Source organism: Physeter macrocephalus, chromosome 4, assembly GCF_002837175.3.
Source record: "Physeter macrocephalus isolate SW-GA chromosome 4, ASM283717v5, whole genome shotgun sequence".
Taxonomy (NCBI): Eukaryota; Metazoa; Chordata; class Mammalia; order Artiodactyla; family Physeteridae; genus Physeter; species Physeter macrocephalus.
The window spans coordinates 34,083,799-34,097,096 of NC_041217.1; positions in this window are offsets into that span (position 1 = coordinate 34,083,799).

Sequence of the window (13,298 nt, forward strand, 5' to 3'; positions counted from 1 at the left end):
CTTGAGAAATGTTAAACTAAGTCAGATCACATATAAACACAGGCACAAATGTATTGTGGGAGGAGGGTTGGCTAACCACTGGAAATGAGACAGGCTCCTTTCCTAGTCAGAAAAATACTCTTAATTAGGTGAGTAAACCCATTTTACAAAGGAAGAAATTGGAACTTTTTTTTTTTTCTTTCTAGAAATCATGAACAGATCACAAAGCTCCTTCCTGAGTTTTCCCCTGGAAAGTTTCTGTTGCCTCTCCTTGGAATACTTTCTGCCTTTTAGGTGTGAGATTCACTCTAGAGATGGTGGTAAAGTTCTCACTGCTGAAGAGGGAACACTGGGCTGTCCTTGCGATTATAGTAGCTGTCTTAGTGGTGTCGTTGAGAAATCACGTGGCTAGGATACCTCCCCTAAAATATCAGTTGCTGCATCTTCATTCCTTTGTTTCGTTTTTGGCGCAAAACTCCCTGAAAAGGTCTTCAGTTTTTATTCGTTAACTAACACCTAACACTCTATCAGGATCAGGTGATGGACAGCTAAGGGAAAACAAAATAGATACCTAGAAGTGGGGGGAGTTGGGAGGGGATTAGAACAGCTTGGAGTACTAGGAAGAGGAACCCAGGAGTGTTAAAAGACAAAGAAAATGCCTAGGTCTGCTGTCTACAAACAGGTACACACACCCCTGATACATGAGGACCCCAGGGAGTATTCAGACATGGTGGTCTTAAGGATGTTGTCTTCCATGTGAACTGTCCTCAGACTGCCATTCCTGAGGGCTCACCTCTAGAGGATCCCAGCTGCCATTTTAAATACTCTTGCCCTCGTAGCAGAAGAAATATGCCTCTCAGCCATTAGGCGTCTCCAGGACGCCAGACAAAGGGACAATTCAATGTTGGTGACAAGGAGCCTCTTTTAATCAAGGAATCTAGAGCCCACAATAGGGCTTTTTCTCTTTCCCTGATATGTACACTTTTTAATAGGGACAAAGGATGGCATTGGAAATGAGGCATCTGGGCCCGTATTGGGTCTGTTGAACTCTGATATGTTTAGTGTGGAACAGTGAGAGGAATGGCAGTTCGGGGCTCCCTCAAAGCACAAAAGTAGCAGCAACCAAGACTTCTTTTGGCTTAGAGCCAGGACTGGCACAATGTCACTTTGGCTAAAGTGAGTCACAGGGCAATATGGGAGGGTCTACAAAAGGGTATGAACACCGGGAGGCATGGCTCATTGGGAGCCATCTTTGAAGACCAGTTATCACAGTAAAAAAAAAAAAATTCCTCAGCTATTTGAATAATTAAAGGACGCTACATGGGTCTAGAAGAGCTCTCTCACTTCGACAAGTTTGCCCATAATTTCAATAGCTGGAAATTTTTTGAGTTTCCAAATACCTTAAGAGGATTAGATCTGTTGATCCATCACTCATTCATGTAAGTCACATTAATCAAAGGGACACCCATCTAAAACAATGGAGGTTTTGTTTGGGAGTAACCTTTATATTATCTTTGGCACTGATTGATGCATAACTCATTAGCCCTTAGAATTTCAGAGCTACTGGAACTTTAGAAATCACCTTGTTCTGAGATGGTGGATTTCATTCTGGTGCAATTTTGGTCCATTGCTGGTAGCCTCAAATGGCTACTTAATAGTATTGTGGGGACTACAACCAGGTCTTTTGATTTCCATTCAAATGTTTTCCTCAAAATAGCAGATTGCCTCGGCTGGATTTCTGTTTTTAGTAAATAAGAGTTAAATCTAAAGGATTAGGTATGCTTGTTAAAGGGGTAATGGACCTAAAAGCTTCTATAATTTCCTTTTCCCCCTCCCCCGATTTAAAAATAAACATAATAGTTCCCAAACCCTAGAAGATCGCTTTTTAATATGTGTTCCCCTCAGCGGTTGCAGAGATACAGTTAGCCACTAAAAAAAGTCGGAAATCCATGCTTTTTATCTTTTTGGATATGGACATGAAATGTATTTTGTTTTTATTTTTGCCCTGTAGGGTACAACATAAAGAGAATGCCTTTGTTTCGGACTGAAGGGGATAGAGATTTCAATCTCATAATGATTCCTTTCATTTCTGAATTCCAGGTATGAAACTGGCAGCAGGTAGTAAATTCATGACTACCTCTAGTGCCCAAATGTCCCTCCATCGTGGTGGCCTCTGGGTTCCAGGGCTTGTCCAAGTAGGAGCCCGCAGAGAGGCAGCAGAACCCAGGACTTGTCCCGTGAGCTTGAATCTCAACCCCTTTGGCAAGTTTCTTATCCTCTCAACCTCATGCTCATGTGTTAAATGGGAAACTTTCAAAGAGGTATCTTCAGTGTTAAATGAGATGGTGTACGTGAAGCACATTGTGCTGAATGCTCAGTAATGGAGGCTGTTTTATCCCACCCCAGCTAGCTTTAACAAAGGGTATAAATTATTCCTACACCTAGCTGTGCCCAAGGTCGAAATCACCTGTTCGGTTCATTAGAATTGTCTCACTGTGGCATAGGCTATAATGCCCATCATCTCATTTTCCAGAGCCCTGAGTCCTTTGGCCCAGGTAAACTGAAATGCAATCAGCACAGCCAAGCTCCTAACCTCACCTAGTCAGACTATATCTAATTATCTAAGGCTCCAGACAGTAGCAAGAAAAGGCTTTGTGGTCAGAGAGCCAATTAGAAAGGTGAGGAGACAAGGGCCTGAAGAGGAAATAGGACCTGCTAGACAGAAGACATTACATAGTCTTAAAAGGGACCTATTTTTGCTTCTGAGACGTGATGTCACTTGTGGTGAAGACCTTGAACTAATTATCAAAAGGGAGGGAAATATAATTTCTAGTAGTTAGAAGGTATCCACCAGCCCAACAGTTCTCTATGAATAATTTATATGATCCTAAATATAAAAGCCTGCATTGACAGCATCCTAAAGATTTAGGAAGCTGCACTAATTTTGAAAACCTTTTCCTTTCTAGGTGCAGAAGATTCTGAGGTTTATATCTTGAGAACTGACATTTTATCTTCCAGTCATAAGTGCGGTATACTCAATTCTTGGAAATCTGGGTACCAGAAGGAAGTGCGCAGATTAGAATCAAATGTTGCCTGTGGTTACGGGGGTGTCATGGTAAAGTACAGAGGAACTTTAGGCAGAGCTGGGACAGCAGGCATGGGTTTGAGGCCTGGCTCTGCTGAGGGTTGGAGTGGAGAAGTGATATAAAAGTGATGTTTCAAAGTCCAATCTGGCCCTAAGGGCCTTTGATTTCCCAGCCTGATGGCTGCTAGCAGGCTGTTCCGTCCACCACTCACAGAACTTCTTCAGAGTATTGACACCAGAAGGTGGAACTCCATAAGAAAGAGGATGAAGGGCAAAGATGAGAGTGCAGAACAGGTCTCCTAGAAGAGATTTGGAAATACCTAGAAGCCATCGGCCAGTGATGACACATGGAGCTACATCTGTGCCTGCCCCGGCATGATACTATTCAGAGAAGTCCTGGGCTGGCTTCTAATGAGGAGAACCTGGCTTTGTTTTCCTAACGAACTACTGAAAAAGGCAAGGGACTGAGTGAGTTCATGAATGTGGAATTTATAAAGCAGTTTCTCCTTGGAGGCAAAGACATGATCTAGTTGACTACTCAACCTGCAGCATCCACTGCCTTTTAGATCAGGAATAGCCACTGGAATAAATCGGAATCCTGTCTGAATAGTGAGGAAATGTGGTGTGTCAGGCGAAGCACTGACTCAGACTGACTTACTCTTCACTGGAAGAGGAAGAGGAGGAGTGACAGGAGGCCTACCTGCCCGTCCCCGCTGGAGCTACCTATCTTACCCAGGGGTAGATTCTAACACAGACCAGCCCAAGTGGAGGCCCCATGGGTTTTTCATTTGAAAGGTATTTATGGTTGGGGTCGGGTAGGGAGGAGAGGTGGTGGGCACAGAACAGAGCAACAGAGAATCTGAAAACCACGGGCAAGAAGGAAATGAAAGTAAAGGCTTTTGCTTTACTATAAGTAAGGGAAGCAGGAGAGCACTAATTCTACCGAGCAGGTGAGAAGCAGCCAGCATGGCCACATGCTCAGCCACAGACATCTGGGCGGTGCAGGGTGTGCTCACTGGCAGGACAACATGTGAGGCTTATTCTACCTGTGCAGCCCCTCCAGGGGCTCCAGCTCTTCATGTCAACCCTGCACCCACGGGGCAGACAGCAAGGCAAGGACAGCCCTTCCTGCCCACGCAGGCCCCCTGGTCCCGGGGACCTCCACTCTCAGGTAGTTCCTTCCCTTCCCACTCCCTCTGGTGGCTGCCCTTCGAATCCGAGGACACGGGTGAAGGGCTCAGGATTTTCTCAATGGACCTATTTCCCCAGTCTGGGGTGGGATGAAACCACATGGTTCTAGAAGCTTCTGCTTCTTTCCTTGCCTGGCCCTTTTAGAAGGGCCATGTGTTCTACCCTCTTTCCTTGTATGATGGACTCTTCAGCTGTTTGAGGTTGTTGGGTTTTTGTTTTGTTTTAAAATTTCTGTGTTATTTCTTTGGGCAAAAACGGAATGAGGTTCTGTGATCCTGCTTTATTCCACCATCGTTAAACGGAAGTCTAATACCTCAGCTCAGTTTTCTGAGTTTCAGTTCATTGAAAGTCTGCTTAGTTCATGCCATTTTCATGACTGTTATTCAAAGAAAGCACATCTGAAAAAAAGGCATTATATTCCCCACAGCCCAGGGGGAAAAATAATTTAGTACTAGAAAGAATTGAGGAGTTTTTTCTTCTCCCTTGATAGGGGAAGTGAGATTTCAATTGCTGATAGAAGGAAGGGAAAGGCTGAGTGGGGCAACAAAGGCTGTTAATCTGCAAGTTACAATTTTCTCAACTTCTACGCTTAAGAAAACGCCTATCTGTGTCGGAGGGTTGGTGAGAATCCAGTGAGATAATCCTTGTGAAAAGGTTTAGAGAACCTCAAAACACCCCACAAGGGTGAGGGGCAGTTACAATTAGAATCGACAATGAAAGGAGTCCTTTTTGGCACTAGAAGAATTCACAAAGAGGCTTGGGTAAGCCTGTGCCAGGGGTGCCGGGCAGGAGATCACGACTCCGGGAGCGGTTGGACCAGCTGGCCCCTAAGGCCTGTCCCCACCCCAGGAGCCGTTGTCAGTCACACTGGCTGTGATAAAAGCTCCCACTGTGCCTGCATTTTCTGCTCTGCTCAGGGGAGGGAAGAGGCTGAGCCCAGCTTGGCCAGAGGACAGGGTTCCTTTCACCCTCATAATGTGCAGAGGCCTCTCCCCGAGATTCAAGCCACCAGGTGGGACCAGCTACACACTTCGTGGGACTTAGTGCAAAATGAAATGTGGAGCCCGTGGTTCAAAAATTTAAAGTTTTTCAAGATGGGAAACAACAGAGCATTTAACCAAGTGCAGGTCACTGGTTTATGAAGTCAGCCTTGCCACCAGGACCACCAGGGAGGAAACGAGGAATGGAAAGGAGCCAGGCCCCTGGGGGTCCTCAGGGTCCCCGCTCTGTCCCTCTCCCCAGGGCACTGCACAAGGAGCCCTCATGGAGGAGATAAGAGTCCCAAACACAGAAGGCATTGCCGTGAGCCAGGCAGTGTTCTAAGCATGTCCCACACAGCTCCTCTAACCTTCACAACCCCGCAGGTAGGTACTATTATTATCACTGTTTTACAGATGTAGGAAATGACACAGAGTTTAAGTGACTTACCCAAGACCGCCCAACCAGCAGTGGCGGGGCCGGAATTCAGATGCAGGCAGTCTGGCCTCAGAGTCTGACCTCTTAGCTGCTATGATTTCCTCTTTTTCCAGGGGAGTTCCGTGCAATGGCTCAGACAGGGGAGCAGTTGCAGGCGAAACTGCTGCAGGAATGGAAATGGATCACCGGGCTGTAGCCTCTTCTCCTTTATTGCCCTTAGTAAAACCACACCAGACCCACCGGGGAGGCAGGCAAGGCTGCCGGGGGCTCTGGCTGCCCAGACAGGCAGAGATAACCATGCATCTGAGGGGTGTCTTAGTTTGGGGTCCCTCTTAAGCAAAGCCTGAGATAAGGTTTTGGGTGCAGGTAGTTACTTGGGAGATGATTCCTGGAATGAGACAGGGAGCAGCGGGCATGGAAAGGAAAAGGAATGAGGAAAAGTAATACTGGGGACGTGACTGAGGCCACCGTCACAGGCAGTGGAAGTGCAGCTCTGCCGGAGGCGGGCCGTCACTCACCACCTCCTGCCCCCCCCGTTGGTGAGGGGTTGGCCCTGTGGCTGGTAACATCCCCAAACTTGAGGGCTGCCCCTGCAATGAGTGTCCTCCAGCCACTCCCCCAACCCACAGTAAAGGAGCCCCCAGGCCAAAAGCAGCAAGACTCAGGGTGCGTGCTTGAGGTGAGTGTGAGTCCCCAGGAAACCCGAGCCGTCCGCTGCAATGACAGCTGAAGACAGTGGGCCAGGGCACTGCGGTGAGGGACACCCAAGAGGTCTGTCTAGGGGCCACCAGATTTCCCCAGGAACTGGCTCCCCATAGGGGCGGGGGGCGGCAAGAAGCTCTGTGGACGAAACGCCATTTGCATTCTTCTCCTGTGCATCTCTTTGTTTCCTCTCCTTTCCTCACTGACTGCAGCTGTTTGTTATTTGAGAGGTCCTCTCAGCCACCCCCTGCCCAGTCGCACCACGGAACCAGCACCAGAACCCGGGAGAGCGGGACAGTGGGGTGGGGCCAGTCAGCTGTTGTTTGCTGGGTGTGTTTACTGGGTGGACTGGAAAGGGGGTGAAGGAGAGGAGAGAGGACACAGCTCTGTCACCCTTCCAGCGGCGTGTTGACACACCCCAGGTGACATCACTGAGATTAGCTGTGGCTCTGCTGAAGGGCTTCAGAGGAGGGGTGAATCCCAAGAGGCTTCCTGGAGAAGGAGCCTCGAAGCCGAGGCAGGGATTCAGAGTGAACCTTTGCCGCTGGCAGGAGAACCCTGGAGACCGCCCCCCACCCCAGGCCCCTCAGCCCCATCCTGCTCCCGGGGAGCTCCCCGGCTGCTGGCCGGGGGTGTCCGGGCTGAGTCAGGGTTGCTGGCTCAGCGGGCCTGCCCCTAGCCTCTTGCCAAGTCCTTTCTTCTCTTGGCCCCATTTCCTCGAAACCGCTTTCTAGGCTCTGGTTGCCTCCCATACTGTTCTGAGAAACTGGCTGACGAGCTGTCTGTCTAGCCCAGAAGCCCTGAGCCTGGGCAAGTTTATGATTGTTTATGATCATTTTTTGGTTGTTCGACTGTTTCAGATTGATTTATGATTGTTATGCATCCGTGAGGGGAAGAATCCAGGCCTGGGAAATAGGAACCTTAGGGTGAGTTCTCAGCTCAGCTTCTTTGTAGCCCGCGAGGTCACATTGCCTCTGTTTCCACATCTGCAACAGTAACCAGCCCTGCTACGTCCACCTCACAGAGCTGTTGTGAGACCAAAGGGAACAAGATCTGGGAGCGGGATTTTTGAACCCCTGGAGTTTTATGTGAGTGGAACATAATAACCATTGTTTCTGCCCTTGCGCCTGGCATCGCTTTAGACCTTCCTGGCACACACAGTGGACTTTGTTATTTGGAACTTGTTCACTTGGCAAACTCCTGCTTGTCTGGAATCTAAAATGGACACTCACACGGGCCAGCTGTGAGTTGTCTGGGGTCGTGGTACGATGGAAGGGGCACGCAATCCTGGGCCAGAGCCAAGAATTCTCCCTCCAGATCCAACTCCTAGGAGCTCCGCGGCCTTGGGCAACCTCCTTGATTTCCTAGAGCCTTGTGATGCATCTGACAAAAGGGCTTATTATGTCTGCCCTGTCTGCCTCCCGGGTGCTCATGAGGGTCAAGCTAGATGAAAAGGGCCAACTAAATGTTCAAGTTTTGCGTAAATGTTGGGGGTCGCTATTGAGGAAAGGCTTTCTGACTTGATTCCACAGCACGCATACACCCACCAGGCCTGATGAGATCCTGAAATGCTTCCTGAATCTCCTGAGAAAGTCAGTGCACAAGAGAAAGACTTTTCCTTTTATCAACCAGGGGTACCGGTAGTTGTCACTGTATCGGTGGTGGTTGTTGTATGAAGGTATTGGGAGTCAGAAAGAAGAAAGGGAAGGGAGTGGACTTTGAGTCCCAGAAAAGGAAGAAGAAAATGGTAAGTCTTGGGATGGATGGCAGGAGCCAGGAAGAAGGAACAAGGCAGGGCCCACAGTGCAGAGCCTGGAAGGAGGCAGCAAGAGAGGCTGGGGGCTGTGGGAGGAGATGCAGGAGGGGATGAAACAGGGGCTGCAGGAGGGGATACAGGAGGGGATGCAGGGGGGGATGCAAGAGGGGATGCAGAAGGGGATACAGGAGGGGATGAAGGAGGGGGTGTGGGAGGGGAGGCAGGAGGGGAGGCAGGATGGGATGCAGGAGGGGATGCAACAGTTGCAGGATGGGATACAGGAGGGGATGAAGGAGGGGGTGCAGGAGGAGATGCAGGAGGAGGTGCAGGAGGGCCAGGAGAAGACGAGGCAGCACATGTGGCAGGTGATCTTGGCTCCTGTGCCTGCAAGGGCCCTCCCCCCACCCATGAACCATGGATGAACCATGATTGGTTTAGAATCTCATTCTGTACCAGTAATCAGCTTATTAGTGTGACCCAGTCCCGGGCAATAGAATCTGAGAGTCTACTGGGGGCTTCCGAGAAAGATTTTTTCATCCTTGATTAAAATTAAATAGATGAGGCAGCCTCTTCTCTCCTCCCCATCAGCAACTCCCCCAGCGCCTGTGCCTTCCCACCTGACATTAAGTACCTGAGCTTGACAACAGCTGGTTCACATTTCTAACCAGCTCCTGCACTGCCCGCACCTTCCTGTGGTGACAGGCGGTGTGAGAGGCTAAAGCCTGGAGCGGCTACAGCCTTCTAGTGACGAAGTCAAGAGCATGGTAGAGATGCTAACCCAGAGCCTGGACAGTGTCAAGCTGCTGAATCTTGGAATTCCTTCCAGGCTTCTCAATGTGTGAGACAAGGATCGGTTTAAGCCACTTGTAATATAATATTCCATTGACAAGAGGACCAGGGGTAAAATAACACTGATAATACATGCCATTGGAGGGAACGTTACAGTTTGCACTGCATTTTTTAAATAATTAATTAATTAATTAATATTAATTTTGGGCTGTGTTGGGTCTTCGTTTCTGTGCGAGGGCTTTCTCTAGTTGTGGCAAGCGGGGGCCACTCTTCATCGCGGTGCGCGGGCCTCTCACTGTCGCGGCCTCTCTTGTTGCGGAGCACAGGCTCCAGACGCACAGGCTCAGTAGCTGTGGCTCATGGGCCCAGTTGCTCCGCGGCATGTGGGATCTTCCCAGACCAGGGCACGAACCCGTGTCCCCTGCCTTGGCAGGCGGATTCTCAACCACTGCGCCACCAGGGAAGCTCTGCACTGCATTTTTATATACACTTATGCTATTTGATTGTCACAAAAGACAAGAGGATAGGTGACCTTATCCTTTTTTTAAAACACATGAGGAAACTGAGGCCAGGGAGGGGAAATGACCCCCAAAGTCACATAGCTAATTGGTGGTAGGTCTGATATCATGAATCAGGGTTTCTGACTCTTGGCCCAGGAGACTTTGCACTCTGCCTGCGAGAGACTGAAATCAGAGCTAAACAGAAGCAGGTGCAAATGCCTGCAGCCACTAAAATGGAAGGTCAGGCAGCTCCTTACTCTCACCTCCCAGAAGAGTCCAGGGGAGAACAAAAGAGAATCTGATCATCAACTCTTGGTCAGACATTGGGTTGGGGAACTGAGACCAGGGTGTTACCTGACAGCATGGGGCGGGGAGGTGACCGGATGAAGAATGTGGTAAGTTCCTCCACCACCCCCCAGAGGAGCTCCCTCGCATCCTCCCGCCTTCCTTCCTGCCTTCTATTTTTTCTTTCAATCAACAAACATGTACTGAGTACTTCCCATGTGCTAAGCATTGTACCAAGAGCTGGGAATGTGGCAGTGAGCAAAGCAGACAAGGTCTCCTGGAGCTTATCTTCTAGTAGGGAGAACTATAATACAACTAAATACAGCTGATCCTCCTTAATTTCAGATTCCATTATTTGCAGGCTCACCTATTTGCGAGAACTTATTTGCAACCCCAAGAACAATACATCCAGTACTTTCAGAGTCATTCAGAGACAAGTAAAGGGCAGTGAAAACTCTGAGTGGCTGATGTGCACATTCAGATGAGGTGGAAGCTTCTGGTTTCAGCTCTCATACTATAAACAAGCGTCTTTTTGTGGTCTATTTAGTGCCACGTTTTTTTAAAAACATTTATGTGCTTTCTGTTGGTGATTTCGCTGTTTAAAATGGCCCCAAACACAGCGCTGAAGTTGTCCGTCTAGAGTTTGTAAGTTCAAGAAGGCTGGGAAGTGCCCCACAGAGAAGGCGAGTGTTACATAAGCTTCCCTCAGGCATGCGTGCTGTTGGCTGGGAATTCAATGTTAATGAATCAACAGAATATTTTAAAGAAGGTGTGTTTAAACAGAAACACACAAAGAACATGGTTAATAGGCTCATAGGTGCCTAAACGTGTTTCCCCAACGGCTCAATATTTGCTAATTCATTGTTCAGGGTGACTTTAGAGAACATAACTACCTCCAGTAACGAGAAAGACTGTCATTTTATTTATGACGAGTGCCATCAGAAGATCAAACAGGGAGATGATCAGCGTGTGATTGGAAGGGGGTGTTGATCAATGGAGTTGTCTCCAGGAGGTCACTGGAGCTGAAATCTGCAGGATGGGAAGCGGCCAGCCAGCCAGCAGACCTGAGCAGACCGTTCCAAGGGCGGGACCGGGGGCTCGCGCTCTGGTGGGGAAGCTGTGGGCAGGGCTGGGCGAACAAAGCCTGCGCAGCTGAGGGTCTGTGAGAAGAGGCTAGGGGTCGGGCCCCTGAGGACACACGAGGACTTCAGCTTTTACGCTGAGTCCTGTGGAAGCCATTGGAGGGTTTTCAGCAGAGCAATGAAACTGATTTCTGGGTTTTCAAAGATGCCTGGCTGCTGTGTAGAGAATGGGTCAAAGAGACTACAACGGAAACAGGGTCCAGCTGGGCGGTGACTACGAGGTCCAGGCTTGAGGTGGGCGTGGCCTCAGGGGTTGAGGCACCGGAGACAGATTTGTGGTGTATTCTGAAGAAGAGGGAAGCCTGACTGGCTGATGAATTGACTGTGGAAAGTGAAAGAGAGAGAGAGGAATTGAGATGACCCCTGGGTTGGGGGGCTGAAGCGACCACATGAATCAGGGCATCATTTGCCCAGGTGGGGATGACTGGGGCCAGAAGAGGACAACATGTGAAGTTTCAGACACCACAGCCGGTTGGCTATGAAACAGGACACGTCACATAAGTGATTGAAAACACAGATCTGAAGTTCAGGGGGTGCTGGAGTAGGAGAGGTCACTTCGGACGTGAGGGGACTGGGTGACCTCACCCCGGGCTGGTGTGGGTTGGTGACTCCTGCAGGATTCAGACGGAAGCGGGCAAGGCTGGGCCTGAGGACAGGGCCTATGGAGGTGAGGGTAAAGGCTGAGGTGGCTGAGGGCTTATGGTTGTAGGAGTGATAAAAAGGAGACCTGAAAACTTCTGAAGCTCAGGGCTTAGAGACGGGAGGCATGGCCGGAGCCCTGCTCTGCTGAAGCTGGCAGGACCACGCATCCTGGTGAGCAGCAGGATCTAAGGCCAGCCGGGCACCCACAACCGCTCCTCTAGGGCCCTGTGCCGTGCCACTTGCCAGGAAGCACCTGAGCAACCAGCGGATGATAGCTGGTTCCCATTTCTAACCAGCTCATTTCCCTTGCTCCTGGGGGCTGGGCATCCAGGGAGGAGACCAAAGGCCAGACTGGCCTGAGGTGGAGCGGGATTAGAGAACACGGGGATTTTCAGAGTCTGCCATCGCTTTGGATGAGGGGGCAGAGATGGGAGGAGGAAGGGCAGGCTGGAAGCCCAAGGCTCTGGTAATAGCTGTGTTGTCCCCAGTAAATCAGGAAGGAGTGATCGTCACTGCCCGAGGGAGCACGGTGAGGCAGTTCGCGCACACGGGCCCTGAAGCCTGACCTTTGGATTCTGCTCGTAGCGCCGCCACTTTCTCACTGCGGCGCTCGATCTCTCCATCTGCAAAAAAGCGCCGAGAGCACGGTGCCCTCATGGAGTGCTTAGAACAGCGGCAGCAAGTGGGCGAGCACTCAGTGGTCAGTGTCCAGAGCTGTCCACTTAACTTGCTCCTCTGAGCTCAGTGATGATTTCCAAGCTGCAGGTCACACCTGCACAGATGACAGAGAGGTGGCTACGGCTGGATTAAGGCTATAGATGTGGCGACAACATAACGAACAGATCTGGGCAGCACTCAGAACCAGGCAAAAAGATCTCTGAGTTCAGTAGGTTTCTGTGTGATCACTGTGCTGATTGTAATAACATTCTTGATCCCGTAATGCTGTGTGTTTTTCACGCTTTTCGTCGTAACCTTACGTATCGTTTCCTGCGGCTGCCATAACAAATTACCACCAACTCGGGCTTCCCTGGTGGCGCAGTGGTTGAGAGTCCGCCTGCCGATGCAGGGGAACCGGGTTCGCGCCCCGGTCTGGGAGGATCCCACATGCCGCGGAGCGGCTGGGCCCGTGAGCCATGGCCGCTGAGCCTGCGCGTCCGGAGGCGCGCCTCTCCAATCTCTGCCTCCGTCTTCACATGGCCTTTTTCCTCTGTCTCTCTGTGCCCTCTCTCTTTTTATAGGGACACCAGTCACTGGATTTAGAGCCCCCCTAAACCCAGGATCATTTCATCTCAAGATCCTTAATTAATTATATCTCAAGATACCCTTGAAACAAAGTCACATTCCGAGGTCCTATGTAAACATGAATTTTGGGGAGACACCATTCAGTCCTCTACAACTTGCACTTGCAGCCTCCCTCTGGAGCAAGAATGACAGGCACTATAATTTCCTCCTCATGCATCGTGAAGCCAGGGTCTAGAGAGAAGTGAACCAGCCTGTGGTCACATGACTAGTGGGTGGGGATGGATCCCAGATTTCAGTTCCTGCCCCACCACCCAAGTTTTATTCCCTTTAGATATAAGCACCTCGTGAGAGAGACACACAGGGAGGGCAAGACGGAGCTTTCGTCTTATCTGTCCAGCTCTCCTCCCTCTTCTAGCAAATTGGCTTGGCCTTTTCCAGTCATGTGGTGCCGCGGAGACAACCACGCTCTGACAGAACCACCACTCCCCAGCACAGGGGTTGCCCTGGGACCCAACACCCACCCCAAACTGAGTGCCATGGCACCACCACTGCTTGCCCTTGACTGGTCC